We start from the raw sequence: 12,525 nt of genomic DNA on the forward strand, positions 1-12,525 counted from the left end.
CTCATCCCACCCCTTCTCCCATGGACCCTTTCTTCCCAACGTGTCTATCCCACTTCCTGCACCTTCTTTTTGGGGGACACCCATTGACTTTAAGCAGGGTTGCTTGCAGAGGTGTGGGTAGAGGTTATTTCCTGGAGTAGGGAAGCTTACTAGTGGCCGAACTTCTCCCCTAGCAACCATGAACTACCAATAGTCCCTCAGGAAGGGGCGGGGTCTTGTGTACTGGCTGCTTTTGTGTGTCAACTTGACACAAGATAGAGTCATCAGAGAGGAAGGAGCCTCAGTTGAGGAAATGCCTCCATGAGGTCCAGCTGTGGGGCATTGTCTCAATTAGTGATTGATGGGGAAGGGCCCAGCCCACGGTGGGTGGGGCCATCCCTGGGCTGGTGGTCCTGGGTTCTATAAGAAAGCAGGCTAAACAAGCCATGGGGAGCAAGCCAGTAAGCAGCACCCCTCCATGGCCTCTGCCTCAGCTCCTGCCTCCAGGTTCCTGCCCTGCTTGAGTTCCTGTCCTGACTTTCTTTGATGAACAACAATGTGGGAGTGTAAGCTGAATAAACCCTTTCCTCCCCAACTTGCTTTTTGGTTATTGTGTTTTGTTGCAGAAGGGAAACACTAACTAAGACAGTCCTCATGGGGACCTCCCAGCCATGATGAAATGTCCACACGGGGCAGGTGTTCTGAGGTAACACAATCGCAGTGAGTTTGTGAGTAAACATCTCCGTCCGGCCCAAGATACAGTTCACTGCACATCTCCCAAACTCTGGCCCTTACAACGCCTTTTCCTGGTGCTCCCTCAGTCCCGGAGGGAGGGGTGTAGCTGTCCCGTGTGAGGCTGAGCACTCCACCCTCACTTATTCTCGGCACTTTGCCCAGCTTTGGGGTTTTACAGTAACCTCCACTGGCTGCAGCAAGAAGCGTCTCTGATGAAGGCTGGATACAGCACTGACTTCAGATGTGACAGGAGCTGGGGCTGAAGAATGGGGCCTTTAAAAGATCATATCTGTCTATATATCTGTCTGTCTGTCTGCCTATCTATCTATCTATCTATCTATCATCTATATGTCCATTATCTATCTATTCATCTATGTATGTATCTATCTATCATCCATTATCTGTCTATCATCTCTCTATAGCTCTCTATCATATAGCTATCCATCATTTTCTATCTATCTATCATCTATCTATCTATCTATCTATCTATCTATCTATCTATCTATCTATCTCTTATCTCTCTATTTGTGTTGGGCCCATTCTACTGTGTTCCAACTGTATAGCAATGATTTCTCCAAAAGCTACTTCCAAACAAAGCTGTATTCTGAGGTCCTGGGTTGGGTTCAAGAGCTACACCCATGCCAGTCAGTTTACTGTTGCTGTGACAACTTAGAAGAGAGGTTTGCTTTGGCTCACAGTCTCAGAAGTCTTGGTCCATGGCTATTTGGTCCCATCACTTCTGGGCTGTGGTGAGCAGGGTATCATGGTGGAGACCCATGGCGGAGCAATCTGGTAACCAGGAAAAATAGGAAGAAGGGGAGTCAAAGAAGGAGGGAGAGGCAGGAAGAGGAAGGAGAAGCTGAGGACAAGGTATCCCCTTCAAGGGCGACCCCCTGTGACTTCCTTCTCCCTGCTAGGCCCTACCTTCAGTTCAACTATGAGTCCATCCATGGGTGATCTGATAGCCAGGTCAGAGCCCCGGCTTGTAAGTTTTCAGGGACAGGAACACTCCAGATCCAAACTGTCACAAGCCCTGAATGCACTGTGACATTTTCTTTATGGTGGTCCTGGAAAGTAGGTTTGAATTTATGCTATTTAACAGGAGAAGGGACTGGGGTTCAGGGACGGGAAGACTTCATCCAAAGCTGCAGACACAGTGAGTGTCATCATATCAGGCTTCGCACCCCCCACTCCATCTAGCTGCCTGCTCCCTCTGTGCACGCTGTCCCCCACCTTCCCTAGTTACTCTTTCCACGTCACGAGTGGGAAAACTGAAGCCCAGAGAAGTGACAGGCTGGTGAGCCTGCACAGCTGCTCAGACTGAGCTGAGGGGCCTCCAGGTGTCTCCCAGGGGTGGCCTCTGGACCTTCTCTGAGATCTCTCAGTCTGCACCAGGGGAACCAGCAGCTACTGGACACCGTGATGGGAAGAGTCACACACGGCAGTCCAGACGGTTGTCGCCTCATGGTGGTTTGTTTGACTGAGGATGTTCAGATTTAAGAAGGTGTGACAGGACCTACATGTATTCCATAGAAACTACACATCCTTGAAGGGTATCTTTCCCCAGGCTATGGCTGTGTCGTGCAGGCCTCTCGCCCGTTGCTGGGCAGTGACAGCGAGACGTAACTGCAGCCTGCCGCATGATGTTGAGAGGGGACCCACAGGCTACAGGGATGCCTGCATCTGAGCTGGGGTGTCCTGTTAAATTAGGTATTCAAAGCATTGCCGCAGTCCTGATTTTGGCGTATGCTGAGGTTAATTGGGATGCGGCCCCATCGTAAGCTAAGGAGCGTTAGAATCGCCTCGCATTAGAATCGCCTATCACATTCATGTCATGTCATACTGTGCCACATGACATTAATCAAAGCACATCACTCATATCAGATCATGCTATATGTTAGTCACACCATACCACATACATGTCTTACATCATACATAACCCCAGAGGGCAGGGATTCAGAGGTAGCCCTGTCCATCTAACCACTGGGATCTGGTCAGTTCTGGGGCCAGGCCATCCCAGCCCAGCAAGCTGATCCCACCCCCACAAGACACACCATCATGACTCACTTTCATTGTGGGTCCCAGAAACAGCTCACACTCGGAGGCCTCCGACGGCGAAGCGTGTACCCCAGACCGGCCAAACTCCTATGTTAACTGTGAAGCTGTAAGGAGCGGACCTCAGCTCTCACACAGCTGGGCCTGGCTGGGACCAATGTCTTTATCTGAGCACAGGAGGAACCCCAGACTTGCTGCCAGTAACACACCCAGCGACGCCCAGCCCTTGGACTGTGTTTCTAGCCTCGGGCAATTTTATGCTGGAAACTTGTCACCAGGGAGAAAAACCAACACCATCAACAGCCCTCCTCCTACAGCTGCCTTCTCAGCAGAGGTGCTTCAGGGACCCTCTGGTCCTGGAGACCGAGTCCTCCCTGTGAGGGCCAACCCCTCCTGCTCACAAGAGCCGAGTGGATCATCGTGACTCAGTGTTTGCTGAGGGCTTCCTCCCTGTGCGCTGGGGAAGCAGAGACCTGTAACAGAGAACTGTCCTTGGGGCTGCGCTGGGCAGAGGCAGCTGCGGGTCCGGGGAGCTGGAGCTCAGCCGTTCGCATCTGTAGAATGGAGACAGGCAGGGAGTCTTCCCCAACAGGGATATGAAGACCAAATGGGTTAATAGGACCTGGGCTCAGTGCAGAGCCAGGTACATGGAGAGCCAAGATGCGGAAGGGTCCTCAGGGGGACCTGACTGGAGGAGTCCAGAGGAAGAGAGCCTAGTGGGAGAAACACTGTGAATGAGGCAAGGGTGCGGACAACATCCGGTCAGAAGTCGTCTGTCCCAGACACAGCAGAGGGGGCAGGCGATGGCTACAGCCTGGTGCGGTGTGATTTCATGCCAGGGAGCCCCAGGGGGTGGCTGGCTACAGTGAAGAGAATACTACAGTGTCTCAGCAGCCAGCAGAGGCAGCTGGGTCAGGGCAGCTTGTGGGCAAAGGTGAAGTCGTCTAAGACACAGAAAACGCAAAGAAGAAATGATAGTTGGTGATGCCTTGAGTCCTCTCCAAGGGCAGGGTGGGTTCTGTCTCCTTCCCAAGTGTGGGGCCAGCATTTGGCTCATAGGTGTTGCGTAACTCTAGGTGAGCTACTGAACAAGGGATCTAAAACACCTGTGTTCAGTGCCTGAGCACCGAGTCGAAGGGCTACCGCCTTTATGTGCAGGCCCTAAACCTCCCACTGGCTCCCCTGAGGCACTAGCCCCCTAAGCCGTGCAATTTAATCTCTGGGTGTCCAGTTCTCTGCCTCACTCCAGGAAGGGGGTCAGTGGGGTGAATTGCAGCATTAGCATAAATTATTGACCCAGAGCCCGGCAGCTGCTGGAGGATTTTGTGGGGCAGGCAGCCTTGGAAGCCAGAACACTGCTGGTCAGAGAACACAAGGGAGCCCAGGACAGCACCGTGGCTGGTGGGTGGAGTGGCCACTCAGATGCGCCACCCCTGAATTCCAGGGGATTCATCCCAACAGGTCCCTGTATCTGTTACTCTATAATTTCAGGCAGGTGGTCAGACTTTACCACATTTGGGCAAAAACAAGGACTACCTTCAAACCAAGACTGCTGAGTGGTCACAGGGAGCAGGGCCAGAATCTCAGGCTCAAATCCCCTCAGGGACTGGGAGGGAGAGGGCAACAGTAAATGGATTGGCAGAAAGAGAGGGAGAGCCACCACCCTGCTTGGGGGCGCACGGTGGGGGGGGGTAGTCCCACCCCAGGGTCCTCTAGGATGTCAACATGTGCTCAGGGATCCTGAACCTCTGGATTTGCTAATGACATGGTTCAGTTTTTAAATCTTGGGAACCAAAAATTAACTTGAACGTTTTTTGATCTTTTTAAGATCGTGTGTTGCTAGGTAGCCCAGGCTGGCCTCAAACTGGCGATCCTCCTGTGTCTGTTTCTGGAGTGCAGACAGTATAGTCATATTCCTAGCTAATTAACTATTTAAAAATCCAGAAAAGATACACCATGTAGACGAGAGAAATCTCACTGGTCGCCAAGGGGCTCAGAAGGGAAGGAACAATGGAGACAGAGAGAATCTGGGGAGCAGAGTCAGTCCTGCATGGTGCCCCAGTGGTGCATCATACAGCTGTCACTGTTGTGGACTGTACGAGAAGAGAGAGCCCTCGGCCCAGCCTCAGGCCTAAGTAACAGGGACGTAGCCCCCAAAGCCAGTGTGATGGGTGATGGGTCCTCAGGGTCCAGCAGGAACTCTCTACTTCCTGCTTGCTTCTTTTTTTTCTAGACAGAAAACTTGCTCCCCTAACTCAGGTTCAGCCCAGCACACAGAAAGCAAATAAATACCTACAGTGAGCAGAAGGGAGCTGCCCACCATGTGGCCACTGTCCTCACTGGGTTTATGGCTGCGATAAACATCAATGACCAAAAGCAGACTGGGGACAAAAAGGCTTGTCCGGGTTAGGTGTCCCAAACCACAGCCACACTCCATCACTGAAGGAAGTCAGGACAGGAACTCAAGCAGGGCAGGAACCTGGAGGCAGGAGGTGATGCAGAGGCCACGGAGGGGTGCTGCTTACTGGCTTGTTCCCCATGGCTTGCTCAGCCTGCTTTCTTATAGAACCCAGGGCCACCAGCCCAGGGATGGCCCCACCCACAGTGGGCTGGGTCCTCCCCATCAATCACTAATTAAGAAAATGCCCCACAGGCTTGCCTACAGAGCCAATCTGATGGAGGCGTTTTCTCTATTGAGGCTCCTCTTCCCAGGTGACCCCTGTTTGTGTCACATTGACACAAACCATCAAGAACACCTACCTCTTCTCCATTTGCTAAGCCTGCTCAGAGAGAGCTCAATGATGGGCTTCTGGGGGTTGGTATGTGAGGGGGCCGGGGGTGAAGACATGAGTTTTCAAACTTTAGTGCCTGAAGGGACATCAGATGTTTGATGTATGCCCCTAACACCATCTGTGCAGAAGGTCCTCTGTCCCAAGTGTCGAGAGAACAGAGACAGGGACTGTGCTGCTATGGCAAAGGGAGGGTGCTGAGTACTGTGGGGACAGGTATGTCCCTAGAGACACCCCTCTGTGCCATGCCTGTGGGAGAGAGAATTAAGCGCCTTGCATTTTGTGGGGATTCCATGTTAGGTGTGACTTAAGGGGGTTCAGGAAATCTGGGGTCTCTGGGATAGCTGCATTTGGGGGTTGAGATGGATTCCACACACCTTACACATCCACACCCATCCACCTCCGTGCAATTCTGCCGTCTGCCTAACTCTGTTCTTCTGAGCGCTGGCTCCCTCATATGGAGACTGGAGACCGGGCCAGATTCCAACCCATTCTTCAAAAGGCTTCTCTTTAAACCCTGCCACCATTCCTGAAAGCACAGGGTTCGGCTCACAGGGAAGTTAACAGATTGAAGATGGGGCCACGTCCCTGCTCTCCCAAGCCTCCTTAGAAGCACTTGCTGCAGTTCTTGGCCGGGCACCCGCTTCCCGGCTGCTGGGCTAACGCCACTGGCCAGGCTGAACCTTTCTGTCACCCAGGGGACCCCTCAGATGTGCTGCTTCTGTGGTTAAGAAGAATGTGGGAGAGGAGGTGTCCCCCTCCCCCACCACCTCCCCCCCACCCCCGATTTCCCAGCCCAACCCCCTCCTCTCTGTGACAAACCAACCCGTCTGGCTTCATTTTCTCCCCATCTGACTCTACCACACGACACAAGACCAAATTAAAAAAGACTATTTTCTGCTCGACATGAAATTTTTAGTCCTGGCAGGCATTCGGGAAAACACTTTGAACACAGGGTATCTGAGCAGTTGAACTGCTACAGAAATTCTGCTGGGACAGAATGGAGCATGTGTGTGGGGACCACTTCATACGGGCGTCCCCGACAGTTCCTCACACCTCCAGAATGGGTGGCCTTCTTGGCCAACGGAGGTGGGGGTGGCCGACCAATCTTAACAATAAAAGCGCCTCTAACTATGAGTGATTGTGGAGCTCCGGGCTTTGCATGCATCATCTCATTTAAACTCAGCCACACACTCTATTCAGTATTGTTATCTCTGTTGTACACATGAGACAACTAAGGCTCAGAGAGGTGAGTTAACTTGCTCAAGATCACACAGCTTGTAATGACTGAGATTCGAATTCGGCTCTGTCAGGCTCACAGAGACAGCCTGCTCGTTAAAATTCTCTGGGATGTTCGGTGTGAAGAGGGCTGGAGCTTTTGCTGAACAGTGATCTCTTAGATTAGCCTGGGAATCATACTGCCCTTTCTTTGGTCAGTCAATCAGTCATTCAACAAACAGATCCCAACTAAATCCTTGCTGTAAGACTGGCATCTGTGGCTACAAGGCTGAATAAAATCCAGCTCCCACCTAAGAGCCAGGATCTGTGTGTAAGGAGGGGTTCCCACTAGGGAGAAGTTCTGGTTTGGGGGTGAGGCACACTGTGCGTGTTGGCTCTCTTCCGAAAGCTGTTATCACCACCTGAGCCGGCTCCTGTCGCCCTGTGACTGACACACTAATAAGTGACCATCGAAGCCACGTCACGTCTGCGCTAGTGAGGATGCTGGCACTGTTCTCTTCGTGAAAATGGGGAAACTGAGGCCTGGAAAAGAATGAGCCTTAGCAGAGATTGCTGAGCAGTTGGAGAGGTCAGAAAAGGTCTGCCTACCCGCTTGGGACCCATGAAGGGCCCTCCCCCTGCTGCAGGGGTGCATTTTCTCTGCTCCCCCGCAGGCCATGCAGGGTGTGTGTGTGTGTGTGTGTGTGTGTGTGTGTGTGTGTGTGTGTGTGTCCTTCCAAACCCACTTCCCTAATCATGTCAGTGTCTATGTGGGGAGTTCTCAGAAACATCCCAAGTGAGCATTACACCCTGATTTCCCGTCATCACTCAGGAGGACACCGAGTGGAATGGGGCTTGATGGAAGACCTACTTTTTTAAAAGCATGAAATCTGGGGACACCCTGGAAGACAGGTCAGGGCGAGCGAAGTGAGCTGCTCTCAGAGCGGAGCTGGGGCGCTGGGGCTGCAGGCTGGAAGATGTCTCCCTCGGGGAACTTCAAGAGTCTCTTATATGTTCAAACACTCCCACGTCCCTCTTCCCAGAACCGTGATATGTCACCTTACATGACTGGAGGTGATGGGGAGGTTGGCCTGGGTCACTTGGGGGCATGGTGGTATCTCAGGGGAAAGAGGGAGGTGGGGACGCCGGAGTGTTAGCTGAGACCTGGGTGCGGCGGGTGCCAGCTTTGGACAAGGAAGGGACAAGAGGCCTGGGGCTGTGGGCAGCTTCCAGAGTCTGGCTGGAGAAGGCCAGTTTCTTTTAGTGTCTCCAGCACTTTGGTGTGACCCAGATCTTGACATTAGCTGAGCACAATCCATCTTGGCCTTGGGGCCCTCCCGTCTGTGTGGCTGTTTTTTAAGGCAGAATGTGTGAATACTACTGAGAAGGACACACCTGTCAACACTCTCTGGGGGCACTCAGGGATATGCTCTGGGACACTCACACCTCCAGCCTTCCCCTCAGGTCTCTGGCCAGCCTGCCTTCCACATCTTGACTGTAACTGGATAAGGAAGGCCTCCATCAGGGCACAGGCTGAAGGGAACCTCACTCTTCCTCAGAATCATCAACTGTAGCCAGTCTCCCGGACTCTCTCTTGTCCTCTGCCCCGCTGTCTGCCCCAGGGTGGCCTGTGGGGCCCACATCAACACTCCATCACTTGTGCAAGGTCAAGAGCAGGAAGGGGCAGAGCTGCTGCTGCCTCAGTTTCTCCTGGAATGCTCAGCTAGAGGGACCCGCGGACTGCGGCCATAAAGGGCACAGCTCAGGTTCTCTACTCGCCGACCCACACCAAGACGGAGCTTCTCAACACAAATGCAGAACACCGGCTGCTCTTGAACCGGGCCTGTTGTGCATTCATTTCCAATCTTTGGGATGGCTCACCCGGGGTGAACACCAGCACAGATCCCCTTTACAATATGAGGAAACTGAGGCATGGGAATTCAGTCGCTTGTCAGAGGCACTCACTAGTGGGGTCTTGCTCCAAACTGTTGAATGTGGCTCAGGCCGTGACACTGTTACCGTCTGTCAGGAAGCCCCCCTTACACAGACGGTGGTGCCCCTCTGCTTACTCTGCTCCCATCTTACACCTCCAGCCCCTGGTGTCTTGCACTCAGCTGCTCCCAGGGCCATTCACAGTTGTCACCTTTCCCTCTCAGGGAAAGGGAATTCAAATCTCCACTACTGGGTTTCCATGGTGAGCCTGGTTAATTCTTTGGTGTCCTCCTTGCCCTGGGGCAGACTCCATCAACCACAGAGCATGCCACTCTTGCATCTCGGCCTCTCCTGCACACACTCTGCCCAGGCGCATTCTGCAGCACGGTGGTTGTCAGGCCTCAGGCTCTGGCCACGTGGGGGTTTTCTGATGACTCTCAGAGCCTGGCTGGAGCCTGCAGAGCCTGGCACTCGGGTGCCTATGTCCCTGTGCCAGGAGCACACCGGGGCCCTTGTTCTCCTGCCTCCCTACCCTGCCCCGCGCAGGTTGGAGCCTTGCCTGGAGCTGAACAGGGCTCCAACTTTGTCATTTCTTGGCCACGTTCCTATCGGCTGCCCGTGGGTAAACCGAGTCACGAGGGACATTTGCTGAAACGCTCTGAAACTGGAGCAGTCTGGGTCTAGGCTGCCAGCCCGCCTCCTTTGAAAGGGGAAGCTTGTTGGGTCTGGTCTCTGTTTCTTTCTCCTCTTCCTCAGTTTCCTCCAAGGTCCCAGGGGAGGAGAGCTCTGCTAAATGCCCTCATTGTGAAGAACCAAAGCATCCCTGCCGCCTTGAGACTGACCCAGGAGGGCAATGACGTAGTAGTCGGCCAGGGATCCATGGCCCTCTTATCAAGCAAGGTTTTCCTTTGGCCCAAGAGAGGGAGGGAGGGAGCAGGGGAGGGAGGGAGGGAGGGGAGAGAGCAGAGACTTTCTGGAAAGAACTGGTTGGACCTCAGGGGAGGCAAACACAGTCTCGAAAAAGAGGAGTGTTATCTCGCCAAAGAGAACAATTAATTGGCCATCCCCTGTGGAGGAGCTTTTCTTGTCTAAAAGCTCTCAGAGAGAGAGAGAGAGAGAGAGAGAGAGAGAGAGAGAGAGAGAGAGAGAGAGAGAGAGAGAGCAGGAGCTTATTCGCTTATTCCAGGGAGCCAACCCACTGAGCCTTGTACCAGTGTGCTCAGTAAATGTTTTAGTGGCTCTGTGGTGTGTACAAGGTGTCTTGGGAGGGCTGCAGGGAGCAGGCAGTCTGGGGCAGGGCAGGCTAGATCCGCATCCGACTTTGATCCCAAGTGGCTTTGCACCTTGGATGAATCTCCTTCTCCCTTGGCCTCAGTTTCCCCAAATGGAAAATGATGTGTGTGTGTGTGTGTGTGTGTGTCCCAGATGTTCTCAGCTCACCCACCTCTGCTGTGCATGTCACCAGGAGGAGGAGAATCACAGAGCTGGCCATTCTCATCCTCTCTCTCTCTTCTCAGGTAACTGAGGGCCTGGCTCTGGCACTGCTGCCCGGGGGTGCAAGGCGATTGCTCCACACCAGCAGCTCTAAAGAGGGTAAGGACGATGAGGAGCCAGGCAGGTGGGGAGCACTGGGGACTGGACAGATGGAATCTGGGTGCCCTGAGGGTGTGGGGGGTGGCAGCAGCAGCTGGGACCTGCAATGGTGGAGCAGGAAGAAGGACTGAGGAGAAACTGAGTCAGGGGAAGGGACGCGTGGCAGGGCCTGGTCACTCGGAGCCTTTCCAGCAGGTGACTAACCTGGGTGGGTCCTCTCGTCCATGGCTTCCCATGGCCTGCCTCACTTGGGGAAAACTCAGCTGCAGAGAACATCCACACTGGCCAGAGAAGGGCCAGTAACCCTGAGGCTCCATCTCTAAAGCCATGGGTCCAGGTCATGTCTATTCCAGCCACTGGGACCTCTGGAACCCTTTGCACAGAACAAAATAACGAGAGCCCCTGGAAAGATGAGGAGGTGGATGTGTGCTATGCTTCCACAGGAACTCCCTTGACCTAATGGACTCCATCACCTCAGCGCTTCCCAACTCTACCTCAAACACCAGCTCAGACCCGACCTTCGGCTCAGCCTCATTCACTGAGTTACTCCGCAAACATCATCGCCACCAGGCTCCGGTGGAGCTGCTTGGCCACCACGGTGAAGTCATAGGCTGCATAGCCCCTGTGACCCCTGTTCCACCCTGGACTTGTTTACGGGGTGGGGTGGGGTGGGGTGGTGATGAGGACATTGTAGGTAACCACGTCGGCGGTGGCAAGGACCTCAGGGGATGCTGGTGTCTGCTGGGTGAAGGCCGGAGTATACACAGCCCGGTTGGGGGTGTGAGGTTGGAGGGGCTGTGGACTGAAGACCTTTTGTAGGGAAGGAGGAGGAGAGACTCAGGACCTCACTGGCTCTGGCCCAAGTATCTAGAAGGGTCAGTTCCAGGCTGGCCTAGAACTTATGTCATCCTCCTGCCTCAGCTTCTTGAGTGCAGGGCTTTCAGGTGTGTGACACTACATTGTCCCTCAGAGTGGTCTTTAAATAATGCTTTTCTGTCTTTTCTCCACCTCTCCACAGCCTGTGCTGAGCACAGTGACCAAAAGGTCCCTGGGATGTTCTCCAACCCACACCACAGCCTTGTTTGGTTCCTCTTCCCAAGGACTCAATTCCGGATGCCACCTCAGCCCAGAAGGCCCCAACTATCGAGGAGGGGGTCTCCTGCCTTCTTCTGCTCAGTACCGGCCGTTGCTTGCTTCCTGGCTTTACTTCCTGTTTTAGTGTGTGAGGCCGTGGTGTCCCAGAAACAGAGGGCTCTTTGCCATTCCCAGGGCTACCTGGGACCAGGGTATCTGAATGGTTGGAGGTTCAGTGCTGAGGCTGGGGGAACACCGAGCAAACCCCAAGACAGTTACGATGGTTCTCTCTGCGGTGTATGCAAGACTCTGTCACACCTGATGGAGGAGTCAGGGTTCAAAGTCACCAACCAGACTTCAGGATCACACTGGAAGAATCCAGCCACATTCTGCCCTGTTTGAGCATCAAGAGTCTGTGAAAACCTCAGGGGTGTTGATATCCAGCTGGGGCCTAGTGGGTAGAGAAGGGTCTCCAGCCACATCCTGCCACCCAGACAGACGGAAGGGGTCCCCAGATGGGCAGTGAGTGACTGCAGAGATCTGACTGCCCTGAACCTGGATGCCAGCTCCTTGCCTGGGCCCTCTCACTCTGGGATGGCCTCTGCCACCTCACCCTGGAGCAACCTACCTTGACCCTGCAGGGGCTGTCATCTAACCAATGGGATATTTATTTCTTTGCCTGTGTTGGTGTCCTCCAAAGCTAGGGATGCCACAGTGCTTCTTGTGTTTTATTTATTTATTTATTTGGTAATTTTTTTTTTTTTTTTTTTTTTTTCTGAGGCAGGCCCTTAGCACACTTTGGGAAAGAGCCTGGGCTAGGCGGGAGGGTTGGCTGGTAGCCTCTGAGTCAGGGCAGGCTGCTCACAGAGCTTTCGCTCATGTGGGTTGGACTCTTGGGAATTTTCTTCAGCTGACAGTGACTTGATCTGAAACAGGTTACAGAGCTGGGTGTGGCATCTGAGTCTATACATCTGGGGAGGCTGAGGCAGGCGAGTAGCCAGGCCAAGGCTAATCTAGACTACATATTGAGACCTTGTCTCAAAATACACAATCTCTCTCCCACCCCACCTCCAGCAGCACAGTCAAGGGTCTGTGCCTGGGGCCTAAGCATTTCCTGGCCAGCTGAGAGAATTATCTGGGAATGTGGGGG

The 12,525-nt window shown here is 53.5% G+C and overlaps 1 protein-coding gene across 3 annotated transcripts in view; it reads right to left on the reverse strand.

The window, feature by feature from the left end:
- Wscd2 (WSC domain containing 2) overlaps positions 1–12,525 on the reverse strand; it is a 94,612-nt gene that overhangs the window by 66,096 nt on the left and 15,991 nt on the right. The window contains exons 1-2 of one of the 3 annotated variants that reach the window (XM_036172089.1): positions 1,639–1,747; positions 1,411–1,503 (exon numbers count right to left, since the gene is read on the reverse strand). The exons of 1 other annotated variant lie outside the window; for it this stretch is intronic. The gene's annotated coding sequence lies outside the window, so the exon portion shown is untranslated. Of the gene's footprint in view, positions 1–1,410; positions 1,504–1,638; positions 1,748–12,525 lie in introns of those variants that run through there. One more of the 3 variants, XM_036172088.1, reaches the window with a different exon arrangement.

Source organism: Onychomys torridus, chromosome 22 (assembly GCF_903995425.1).
Source record: "Onychomys torridus chromosome 22, mOncTor1.1, whole genome shotgun sequence".
Lineage (NCBI taxonomy): Eukaryota > Metazoa > Chordata > Mammalia > Rodentia > Cricetidae > Onychomys > Onychomys torridus.